Genomic DNA, 12,841 nt, shown 5'->3' with positions numbered 1-12,841 from the left:
GTTGTCACAACCCTTGAATTTGATTGCAATTAGTTACATCAGCATCCTTGCATCATGTCTAAATTTATTTGAAACTTGAAATGGGGGTGATCAAACCCTAGCACTAGATCAAACCAAATAGGTTCAACCTAAAATGATTTTCAATGAACCCAAAATGCCCTTAAAAATGTTCATTATTTATGGGAAAAGGTGAAAACCTTAACCAGAGATGATTCACATTTTTCTATGGCATTTATGGTCTCTGACTCAATCCAATAAGTATTTGCATTGGAGCTATGAATCCCTATAATTATATTCTTAGCTCCAATAATTCTGAAACATTTTGTGGGTCTCCGGACAAATCCATTTAGCTCCCACAATAATTTTTAGAAGCAGAAAAATTGGTTTGGTTTGAAAGCCAAATTCAAAACAGATCGAAATATCAGAAAACAGAAACAAAGAGAAAAACATGAGAGAGAGAGAGAGAGTACCTGGGCCACTTACATGTAGCCCAACACTGCACATAGCTGGCCCAGCTGCGGTGGCCCAACCCACCTTCCCGGCTCCCTGTCGTCTTCCTCCCCGCGCCAATAGGCACATCGCCTCCTCCCTCCCTCCCTTCATGGCTCCCACTCGATGCGCCTAGACGATGCCATGAGCCACCTTGCTCCCTTCTCGCCCACTCTTGTGCTCCTACCCCCTCTGCCTCTCTTAATCACACGCGCCGAGTGCAGCCGTCGCCACCGCTCATTGACGCCGCGGCCACCGCCACTGCCTCGCCTCACCGACACGCCTAGAAGCTCCGCCACTTCGTCCTCGAACCCCTCACCGAGACACGCTCTGCTAGAAGCCCCCAAACATCCTCACCAAGCTCGTCTTCAACCTCCCGACGACGAGATCGACTTTGCCGCCCCGCCTGCTCCAACCCTTCCACGAGCCCGTTTCGAGGGCCCCTGCAGTCGCCGTGAGCCCCTCTTGTCTCATGCTCGCGCTCGTCCCCTAGCTTTGTTTCCCACTACGACCAAGAGCTTCTTGCCGCCGGCCATGGCGTAGCCGTGGCCACAACCGTGCAAGCTCACAACGGAGCGTATCGTCGTGCTCAGGAAGCCCCCAGGAGCCTAACGCACACACTCACTCGCCCTCCCGTGCACCTTAGCACCAACCCCGCAATCACCCGAACTCCGGCGCCACAGTGAGCCTCGTTCAGCGAGCTCCGACACCCCGCGTCATTTCGTCGCCTCCCCTGGATGCGGCCCAGCCCGGGCTTCGTCCTGGTGGTCTCCGCACATCCATCCACCGCTTGTAGCATAGGTCCGCCGAGTTGCCGCCACGGATTTGGTCGCCGCCGGCCGAACTCCGGTGACAGCCGACGTGGCACGATCATTAAGACTAACCCCCCTAATTAGCCACCTCACAGCCACTGATAGTGGGCCCAAACGCAGGGTCAAACCCAGTCAACGTCGGGTTTGACCGGGTTTAGTCCCTGTGTAACTGACGTGTGGACCCCACACGTCAGGTTTGACCTGGGTCAACCCAGTTCACCTGCTGACGAAGTGTTGTCATCATGCTGATGCAGCAAATGTTTTCTGGCAGTTTTATTAATCTAGAAAATTCCAGAAATTAGTCAAAACATCTAAAAAAACATAGAAAATCAACCGTAACTCCAAATGAAATAATTTGTATATGAAAAATTATCAGAAAAATCCAATATATCCATATGTACCATTTCCATGCATGTTAGAACAACTTTTGGCTACTATTTAGGGCAAATCAAATAAATGGCATTTGAATATCCACATATGGAGTTTGAATTTGAACCTTGGGTTCAAACCAACTTCATTAAATTGTGTTGCTAGTTGCATTAGCTCAAATCACAGCATATTGCCATGTCATAATCATGCAACATATTATTGCATTGCATTGATTGTGTTCCTTCTCTGTATCTATTGTGGTTCCCCTTTAGTAGACGTTGTTCCGACGATGAGTTCGATGACACCGATGAAGAGCTTTACTATCTTCAGAAGTGCCAGGCAGGCAAACCCCCTTTGAGCATTCCGATACAATCCCACTCTCTCGCTCCTGCTCTGTTTTACTTCATTAGGACAACAATGATTCAACGGTTACATTTTGTGGTAGTTAAACCCCTTTCCTCTGCATGCCATATCTTTGCCACAGTAAATAGTTGAAACCCACTAGCATGAGAAGGATTTGTTTGAGCCATGATGTGCCTACTCATTTATGCTTGTTTGTTGTGCCTGCTATTGCTTAGAGTTGTGTCGGGTCTGATTCATTGGGGATGAATTGGAATGTGGTCTTCATGTCCTACTCTTTGAGAGCTAAGTGTGTGAACATAATTTGGTTAAGGTAGCGGTGAGAGGCCATGTAGGAGTACATGGAGGGTTGTCTCATTGAAACTGTCCTCAGGAACTGAGTTCCGTGTTAGTGATCCAAGACAGTTACTACCATGCATTGGGATACTTAATTGACCCTCTAGACTTATTAACCGCCTTATATCTATCCAGGAGTTGCAAGTAGTTTCTGGTGTTTGTAGGATATGTGTTGGGGCCGTGCATAGCCCTGACCCTAGGGGTGGGCTATGATGTGGTAGAGACACAAGGCACAGTGTACCGGGATGACACCCGAACGGTGCTCTTGGGAACTCTGCTCTCATTGTTTGGGGCCGTGAGTGAAACCTCGGCCGGACTTCCATGCAGATGGAACCCGAATAGGCGATAAACCTGGACTAGGGTCTCATGTGGTTAGTCAGGTCGTGGCTAACACCCTCGCCAGGCTTCCGCTTGAAGGTTGCCGAGATACATGACATGTACATGGCAATAAGTGGCGAGAGTGTGTGTGTGAAGAAGTACATCCCCTGTAGGGTTAACATGATCTATTTGAATAGCCGCATCTGTGGTAATCGACTACTGGGTTGCTTATGCGGTTCATAGACAAGTGGAAGTGGATACTCTAAAATGCGCAAGATAAGCATGAGTGCTATGGACGGCCTTCTCGTAGGGAGACGAGAGCAGATCCATAGTGGTGTATTGATATGGTGAATATGTGGGCTCGTGTGCGCCACCTCAAAAGAGTTACCAGCAGTCGTAGTACATGATAGCTACTGAGTCAAAGTTGGCTTGCTGCAGTTAAACTCCACCACCCCTTTGTTGGTACTGAAGCATCTGTAGCTAGTTCTGATGTAAGTCTTGCTTGGTACATTTGTACTCATGTTTGCTTAATTTATGTTTTTGCAGAGAGACTTCAATCTCGCTAGTAGTTCTGCGTGGACTTCGACGTTTAGCTTGTTACCTCAGCTACGATCTTGTACCCTTGGGAGGGTCTTGTAGATAGTCAGGCTTCTCAGCCTTTTTTGTTTGTAGTTGTATGTAATCAAACATGTTATGCTTTTGTTGCTTGTTTGCTTTGTATGTTGGGTCATGTGACCCATGATTGTAATTCTTACTATGTATGACTCTTTGAAGCCTTCTGAATAAATTCTTTAAGTCGTAGAGTTTTGTTGTGATGCCATATTGTATTTGCACATATCGAGCATATTGTGTGTATGATTCTGAAATGCTTGGTATGTGTGGGATCAAAGAATCTAGTTGTTTACTCTTGGTAGCCTCTCTTATGGGGAAATGTCTCCTAGTTCTTCCACTGAGCCATGGTAGCTTGCTACTGCTCCGGAACACATGGGATGATCAACATGTGTCCTTCTTTGCTCCTGTGTCTATCCCTTCGAGGAAATGTCACGCGTTGTTCCTTTAAGTCCTTGTAACTTGCTACGACTTGGGTTCATACGTTGATGACCGACACGTGCATTGCTGGGTCATGTATGCCTGTCCCTGTAAGTTAGTGCCACCTTGGGTTTACGACTAGTCATGTCGGCTCGGGTTCTTTGTCATATGGATGCTAGCGCCACTATCATATACGTGAGCCAAAAGCCGCAAACGGTCCATGGCCAGGTAAGGTGACACCCGTGGGATACCGTGCGTGAGGCCGCAAAGTGATATGATGTGTTACATCCTAGATTGTTGTGACTTAGGATGGGGTCCTGACAGAACTATTCCCAACGCGCATCATCACCTCGTCCTTAGCAAATCTTCGTTTAATCTGTAGCTCCTATTTCGAGTTACAAATATGAGCAACGGAACCAGTATCAAATACCCAGGCGCTACTACGAGAATTAGTAAGGTACACATCAATAACATGTATATCAAATATACCTTTGTTCACTTTGCCATCCTTCTTATCCGCCAAATACTTGGGGCAGTTCCGCTTCTAGTGACACAGTCCCTTTGTAGTAGAAGCACTCAGTTTCAGGCTTGGGTCCAGCTTTAGGCTTCTTCCCGGGAGTGGCAACTTGCTTGCCAGTCTTCTTGAAGTTTCCTTCTTTCCCTTGCCCTTTTTCTTGAAAATAGTGGTCTTGTTTAACCATCAACACTTGATGCTCCTTCTTGATTTCTAGCTCCGCAGCTTTGAGCATTGCAAAGAGCTCGGGAATTGTTTTCTCCATCCCTTACATATTATAGTTCATCACGAAGCCTTTGTAGCTTGGTGGCAGTGATTGGAGAACTTTGTCAATAAAACTATCATCTAGAAGATTAACTCCCACTTGAGTCAAGTGATTATGATATCCAGACATTTTGAGTATGTGTTCACTGACAGAACTGTTCTCCTCCATCTTGCAGCTATAGAACTTGTTGGAGACTTCATATCTCTCCACTCGGGCATTTGCTTGAAATATTAACTTCAACTCTTGGAACATCTCATATGCTCCATGATGTTCAAAACATCACAAAAAAAATGTCACATCTGTTACATTTTGGTCTGAACAAATTTTTTTCTGTCATGCTTATAACACTTCTATGACGATAATTATGAAAAAACCCGGTATCATCATAGATGTGGTGGGCTCCTACTTCTATGACAAAAAACCATGACAGAAAATGGGCTTTTCGTCCTGTGCGGGCCGGAGACGCATCTGCATGACATTCTTTAGACCGTCCATGACGGAAAAAACCGTGGTAGAAGCGAGGGCGAGGAAAATATCGGGAAGTTCCCGGCTACGATGGGTGGTCGGGGCCGAGCGATGCATGGAGGTTTCCGCGTTTCTCTCGTGTACGCGCGTATGTGCAAGGCATTGGCTAACTTAACCCGAGCGATCGCATGTTACTGAACCCGAGCGATCGATCCCTTGGCTGTTAACTGAACCCGAACGATGCATTCGCTGCTGACTGAACCCGAGCGATTCCTTCATTGTTGCTGCTAACTGAACCGAGCGATCGATCACTGCTGCTGCTTACTGAAGCCGATTGAGCCCCATGCGAGACGTAGCCAGCCGGTGTTGGGTTGCCTCTCGATGAATAGTGACTATTGCTACCGTGCGCGCGGTACGTAGAACGAGTCGATACATGGTGAGTCGAGCTAGTTGGTTGGCTGTGGATGAACAATTCCCGATGGGGGTGGATGAACAGGACACCGTGGTAGTAGGCAGTTGCGGCTGGATGAACAGGACCCAAGGAGGCCGCCGCACCCCAGCCGGTTGCGGTTGGATGAACAGAACCCCATGGAGGCTCTATGAACAATAGTCGGTGGAGGTTGGATGAACAGTAGCTCGTGGATGAATAGTAGCTGGTGGAGGCTGGAGGAGGTCGATGGTGGCTGAACAGTAGCCCGTGGAGGCTAGAGCGAGGCAGTAGACAGTGGATGAACAGGACCCCGTTTCACCGTAGGCGCTCCAACACAAGTTTGTTTCCTCCGTTTTGCGGTACGCCACACCCCTCCCGATCAATAGGACCCCGTTTCGACCATAGGCACTCAAAGAGAAGTCTGTTTCCTCTGTTTTGCGGTACGCCAGACCCTTCCCGATGAACAGGATGTACTTATTTCTGTTTTTCAACATTAACCATATGTAATATATACTTTTTGTATCATCATGTGTATCAATATAGATTCAGTGATTGCTAGATTGATCGATGTTAACGTTGTGGACTTAATTTTGCTGTTATAAATCACTCTTCTTCCAAGGCATATCAATGCTATCCCACCGGTACCAAGGCTATCATAGGGGAAGAGCTCGGCTATAAGCAATCAAATCCTTAATTCCAAGGCCACCCAAGGACTTAGGCGCACAAATGCGTTTCCAGTTCACAAGGAATTAGAAGATGGCCACCAACATGGACTCTATATTGTACTTGTATACATTTTACCAGGACAAAAATATGGAACATGCACAACTATGAAAAATATTTGTCACTCTTTTCTTTTCATGTCATTTCAGTATCCATCATGGGAGTATAATATGCAATTTTAGAGTGCGGATGAATTTAGCATCATTGTTACCTTCAGCGAAACTGTACCTATGCCTTCGCACACCCTTGCAACCAAATTGATCCTTCACCATAGGCATAATTCCATGAGAAAATACAACAATTGAACTATACAAAGCTTATATGCTAAGCATGCATTATGTACATGTCAATATCAAACGAGGTCCTAAAAATAAAGTGAGATCTAGACATAATAGATACATGACTTTCTATTTTTAGCGCATCACAATAGTTACACTAAAAGTGCATCAGGATTCATGGCGGAACAACTTACAGATGTAGAAGTCGTACCTCCATAAGCCCTCTTCTCCCCTAGAGTCCGAAGGAGGCCATAGAGGATAACCCTAGCCTCCTACCTCATCATCAGGACATGGAGGCGGCCTAGGAGCGCCCTAAGTTCAGCACGGGCGACGGTCCATGACTCTGCGCACATGTATTTCATCCATGCTTACCAATGATTAATGTTGTTGTTTGCACAGTGCAATTTGTTACAACAAATAAAATAGACAACAAAACATAATTGTCAATGACATAGTAGACCTTTGTTACTTGAACAATAAAGTGTGAAGAAATAAGGAAACATCGATTAGCAATGAGAGTAGAAACCAAAACCTTGTGACCGATATGTTCTCTGATCATGCTACCAAGTTCAGACTCACCATTTTATCTGATCCAACAACAAGTACATATGCTTCATGTACAATATGTGTTATCCTCCAGTAATGTCAGTATATAGCCATATAGGTACTGTAATAGAGCGGAGGAGTTTCAATTCTAACATAACTTGAATTGATAAAAACAAATTGGCAAGAAGAAGAAGTTCTGAATCATCTTCAAAGTAAAGCAAAAAAACTCAAGTCTATTTGTTCCGTTTTATATTAATCACTGCATTACAAAGTATTCTCAGAAGTGAATACAAAGAAGCAGTGGACCTAGAGACACGGTATAGAGAGGTGGTTCTGCACATCATCCTATAAATACATCATCAGATACTCCCTCCGTCCGAAAATACTTCTCGGAGAAATGACCAAAAACGGATGCATCTAAAACTAAAATACATCTGATTGCTACATAACTTTATTTGAAGTGTCTGAAGGTAGAAAAAATATTATGTACAGCTTGTCAAGCATTGAGTACAGCTAGCAAGAACATTATCTGTTTTTTCTCTTCTTTTTTTGCGAGTTAGCAAGAACATTATCGATACGGCACGGGTGCCAATTGGGAATTTCAAGAAATTGATCCGCATGCGGCATGCCATGCAGAATCGCTACGGTGGCAGGGACAGCCTCCGCCGCCATGGTCGTCCAAAGGTTCATCGAGTATATCATGCTTGCAACTGAAACAACAATCAAACAAAGGTTACTGCACACGCACATCGCCAGGGAGGGCAAGTATTCTGGAAGGAAGTGGATACCTATTCATGGACAGCGACCCCAGACCGAGCCTGTTATCTCCTGCGGCGGCAGTGTGGAGAGGATCTTATCCGACATTGTACAACAGGTGTACTCCTCGACGAGAAGTCGTCCGGCGGCAGCAAGGCGCAACGGTCGGTGCAGAGCGTGAACCGTGCACTATGGACATCGCTGCCACAGCGGAGCGAAGCGGGCGCGGTAGGTAGCTATCGCAGGGCAGCGCGCACGAGCGAGGTGTAGTACAGCGGCATCCACACGTGCGAGGGTGGAGGCCGTCTCGGCGTTGCGGCGTGGGTGGGAGCTGTTTAGACCTTGAGATACCTGCGAGGGTTTGCGCAGCACGGACAGATACTATGACCAGGGAGACTCGCAGCGGCCTGCAGGACGACGCTAGCGGCGGCAAACAACGGAGGCGTAGAGAGAGATCGGGGATCGAGCGTGAGCCATGTGTAATTTGGTTGCATTGCAGTTGCCTCACCAACAAATCTCTCGCTCCCTGTCCCAATTAGAGCATCTCAAACAGGCGCCCAAAAAGAGCTCCGCGCACTAAAAGTTTGTTTTTTTTGGGTGCCGGACAGCTCTAGCAGAAGCTGTAGTGCTAAAATATTTTGGGCGCGCGCCGAAAAACGCTATCGCGCGCAGCATATTTTAGGGCGCCGGATTGTGCGCGCTTCACAATTTGCACTATCTGTTTTTTGGGCGCCTGCTAAAGCAAAGTTAGTCCCGTCGCATTAAAAGTGCTACAGTGGCGCGCTATAACGTTTACTAGGCGCGGAACTTTTGTGCGGCCGTTGGACATGCTCTTACTCCCGTTAAAATCTCTCTCTCCTTCCATAAATTTTTCCATGAAAATCATTCTCTTCCATAAAAATCTCTCCCTCTCTCCAATCTGTTACACCCGTGAAATCTCTTGGCGTCGGGGCTTGTCACGGGTTGGATACAGGTAGAGGGAACGAGCGTGCTGAGGTGAAAAAGGAATCAAATCTGGGTGCACCGTAGGAGGCGTAGGGGATTGAGTTACGATTTTTTTTCAATCACTGACCGTGCGAGGAAGGAGAAAAATCAGGAGGTGGGATGGACGACGCGGGGGAGCGACGGACGAAAACTCGATGTATGACGGGGGACCGAACACTCCATTTCTTTTAGGTAGTAGAGATGTCTACGACCAATTCTTTTGGTGGCTTAAAAATAAGCCACCTCTCCCAGTTTAAAAAATAAGCCGCTCCCTGAATTTGTTGAGGCTTTTAAATTAGTTATACCATAACTAATTTAGAAGTCTCAATGAATGAGGAAGGTGACTTATGAAGAAAGCTGGGAAGGAGGCGGGTTATTTTTTAAGCCGCCAAAAGAACTAGCCCTAGTATCATCGAAAACACAGGACAATCAAAGAACAAGACACAAAACAAAATTTTAAAATAAAACTACATCGAAAATCATACTGGTCTTCTTCATTCACTTGCTCATTGTCCATCAGAGCTTAAAAAATACGTTGAACGGGTAGTAAAGAATAGTCAGACTTGCAAACGATATTGTCGTACAAAAGTTTTGAGGAGCGCAATAGCCACTCGCTGCGAGCAACAAGATCTAATAGTCACTAAAGAAACATTGGTTGGGACAACACCCCACGCAGTCTAGATTTATAATCCCTCGTCACCGATCTAGAGAGTAACAGAAAATGGACATTGACGCGGAACAAAAGGAATGAAAAGATTGGAGCCATTGCGCCAATAATCAACCAATTGCTTCACTTGATGGACACATCAAATGTCAACATCCGCAGCTCAAAAAAATTTGTCAAGATCCAAAAGGAACCAACAGTTATGACACCAACACTAACAGGCCCTACGTTAACATCGAGTCTAGGTAGAGAGACCTTGTTCCAATGCGTCATCGCTAGAGCCAGCTCGCCGATGTTGTTTGTGAAACAAAAACAAAAGGATAACATGGCCTAAAAAAACAAAGAGTGAATTGATAACTTAAAGGTTATATTCCTTGTGATGGAACCAGCCCACCTAAGTACAAGTCTCGGACTTAACACGAGTGCTCGTATATTTTCTAGATTTATATTAGGTTCTTCGATGATATTCTTTAGCAGTATGGCGTGTCCATCAACTACAAGGCGTCTATTGCGACTTCATCAATCTTAAGATCTGACGACTCAGTCTCTCGAAGGTGCTTATAGGGTGAGTGAGGGAGTCCTGGACTAGGGGGTGTCCGGATAGCCGAACTATCATGATCAGCCGGACTCCAAGACTATGAAGATACAAGATTGAAGACTTCGTCTCGTGTCCGGATGGGACTTTCCTTGGCGTGGAAGGCAAGCTTGGCGATACGAATATGTAGATCTCCTACCATTGTAACCGACTCTATGTAACCCTAGCCCTCTCTGGTGTCTATATAAACCGGATGGCTTTAGTCCATAGGACGAATAACAAGCATACCATAGGCTAGCTTCTAGGGTTTAGCCTCCTTGATCTCGTGATAGATCTACTCTTGTAATACCCACATCATCAATATCAATCAAGCAGGACGTAGGGTTTTACCTCCATCAAGAGGGCCCATACCTGGGTAAAACATCGTGTCCCTTGTCTTCTGTTACCATCCGCCTAGACGCACAGTTCGGGACCCCCTACCCGATGTCCGCTGGTTTTGACACCGACAGTGAGCATGAATGCCTGTATGTGAGCGTCTCCGTTTGTACTATGTTTCTTAATTATTATTGTTATTAAAAACAATGAAGGAGGACGGGTCACCGCTCACCACTCCCCAAGCCGGCGGATGGAAGAGGGGAGGGAGGCCAAGATGACGTCGGGTGGGTAGGGTTTGGGGTCTGGTTTGGGGACGAGAGGTGCGACAGAATTATTAATATCACTAGATAATACCCCCGCGCGTTGCTGCGGGAATTTTTTGTGTTTCTAAGTAGCATTAAGATAACAAAGAAGATAACAATTTGAATCAAAATATGGTAGATTTCATATAGAAGTGATAATAATCAACAAAACAATATGTTTATAGATAGGTGATTCAAGTTTAGTATCTATTTGATATTGTTTGTGGGTGCCTTGTATAATGTCCCAGTTTCTTTCATACTCAACAATGTATCAACGGTGTTTTCAGGCGTAGACTCGCATTTGGAAGTAAAAAAAATATGGTTCTTAATTTTCTGAGAGAAAAAAACACTTGTTCTTTTATGTTCTTCATTATTGCAATTGCATCTATGTATTTCTTTTGAGTTTCTTTTTTTGAGATCTAGAGTAAAAAAAGTCAACTCAGATTGGACCAGTACATTCAGTTAGCATAAGTGGTCGAAGGCTCTCCGGGACATCAGAAATCTATGTATTTCTTCTGAGCTTTTCTAATTCAAAACGGTGGAAGACCATGACATATGGTAGTTTGAAGAAACCGTGGAATTCAGCAAAAGACATGTGCAGGTTTCAATCAGGGTAGATGCACGTAAAAGGTGAAATAAAAATATATAACAAACAAATTCTGTTGTAAAAAAGTATGTTTTCAGATGAGAACGGGAGCAACGCGTCTTTCAATCTTCATCGCCACTTCGCAAGTGCCTGATACAAAAGACAAATAAGAATAACAATGAATACTTCATTATCCCCTGAAGATGAGAAAGGGAGCAATGCGTCTTTTGTTCATCGTCGCCAATGCCTGATACAAAACACAATTAAGAATAACAATGAATACTTCATTATCCCCTAAAGATATATTGCTAAGATCTTCACATCATTAAACATCTGCCAATGCAAAAGGTAACTGAAAAAAATAAGTAAAGAACCAACTGGCTTGTTGCCCAGAAATCTGAATACACATTGTCATATTTGCAAGAACACATCCATGGTTGCAATTCAAATAAGCAGTGCGGATCGTGCAATTGCTACATATAGAAGGAAGAATATTAAGGAACTAAAGCAAGTAGGGAGATAAAAATGAGATAATAAATACAGCAGGAACCAAGTGTTGAGGTCATATACGGTTGCTTACCGGTCGGAACCTATTTTCCATCAACGGCAACATCCATCATAATTTCCACACGCCTACAAGAACGAACCAATAACTCAACCTCTGAAACACGATGTATCTCAAGCAAACAGCCAGACACGTAAAAAGCTTTTTGTGCTAGGCAAGCAGAACTGGCACAAGGAAGCAACATCCAAGAAGAAGCAAACCACGTGATCTCCTATAGCCAAGATGACATGATATGGAAGTGGGAGGGATTAAATAAAGGAACATATATTAGGAAGGAAGAGATACGTACAGATCAAAAGGTTTCGTCCTGTGGCTTGGATCTGGCTGTTGAAGAGCACGGGGAGATCAGTTTCTTCGCTTTTCGTTCGATTACTACATGAGGAAGCTCGCAATCTGAAGGCATACGAGGGAGACACGATTACACGGTGGCGGCGGTGCCATCAGAGGCCGTGGCGCGTGGATCTATCACAGGGATGGTCAGATGAGCCGATGGCGGAACAGAGTACTCCGTGTCTAGCACTCAGCCTCCAAATCGCCATGGCGGCCGAGCTCCAACCTGTCAAGTGTGATTTTAAGAGAAGGAAGAAAAACGTACAACAAAGAAGATGGCATGTAGCTAGCGCAGTACAATATGAGAGGAGGTGGCTTCACCGAGCGCATGAATCGAGAGAAATCGATCCAATCCCTATCACTGGTACTGCCAAACGCACCTTCACGCCGACCCGCCGCTAGATGCTCCCTCGTCCGCGACTCCATAGTCTGCTCCTCCGGTGCTCAACCTCGATCGCTCCACAGCCCGGGCACAGGCATACAAGGACCTGCTCCTTCACACAAAGCTTGTTGTCTAGATGGAAGGAATGTGCGTTGGTGGAGGAGATCATTAGTAAGAGAAGGCAGAGTGCCGGCGTGAAAATTAATAGCAAGAGATTTGTTGCTGAGAGAAATTAATCGTTGATGCTGAGAAACCGAGGAGAGGACCAGGCAGACGATGCGGCCGCAGCCCCACACTGAGGTCTTTCCATTTCTCGAGAGAGAGGCGTTTTGGTGGGTGATTTAAGGCTGATCGGTCTTCATCTAGGGGAAATATAGCTGGGCTTCGGCCGGTTATTTAAGTCAGATAAATACAACATGGCCATATAG

General features: G+C 45.4%; 1 long non-coding RNA gene across 1 annotated transcript; it reads right to left on the bottom strand.

The window, feature by feature from the left end:
* Positions 1-11,052: 11,052 nt before the first annotated feature.
* LOC123066327 (uncharacterized) lies at positions 11,053-12,764 on the bottom strand. Its single transcript, XR_006431308.1, has 4 exons — positions 12,412-12,764; positions 11,991-12,257; positions 11,717-11,769; positions 11,053-11,383 (listed from the first exon to the last, which is right to left on the bottom strand). It is a non-coding gene; the product is annotated as an uncharacterized lncRNA (long non-coding RNA).
* Positions 12,765-12,841: the final 77 nt, after the last annotated feature.

Source organism: Triticum aestivum, chromosome 3B (genome assembly GCF_018294505.1).
Source record: "Triticum aestivum cultivar Chinese Spring chromosome 3B, IWGSC CS RefSeq v2.1, whole genome shotgun sequence".
In the NCBI taxonomy this organism is placed as follows: Eukaryota; Viridiplantae; Streptophyta; class Magnoliopsida; order Poales; family Poaceae; genus Triticum; species Triticum aestivum.
Note: the sequence above shows the minus strand (reverse complement) of the source record. Positions and strands in the feature narration are given on the sequence as shown.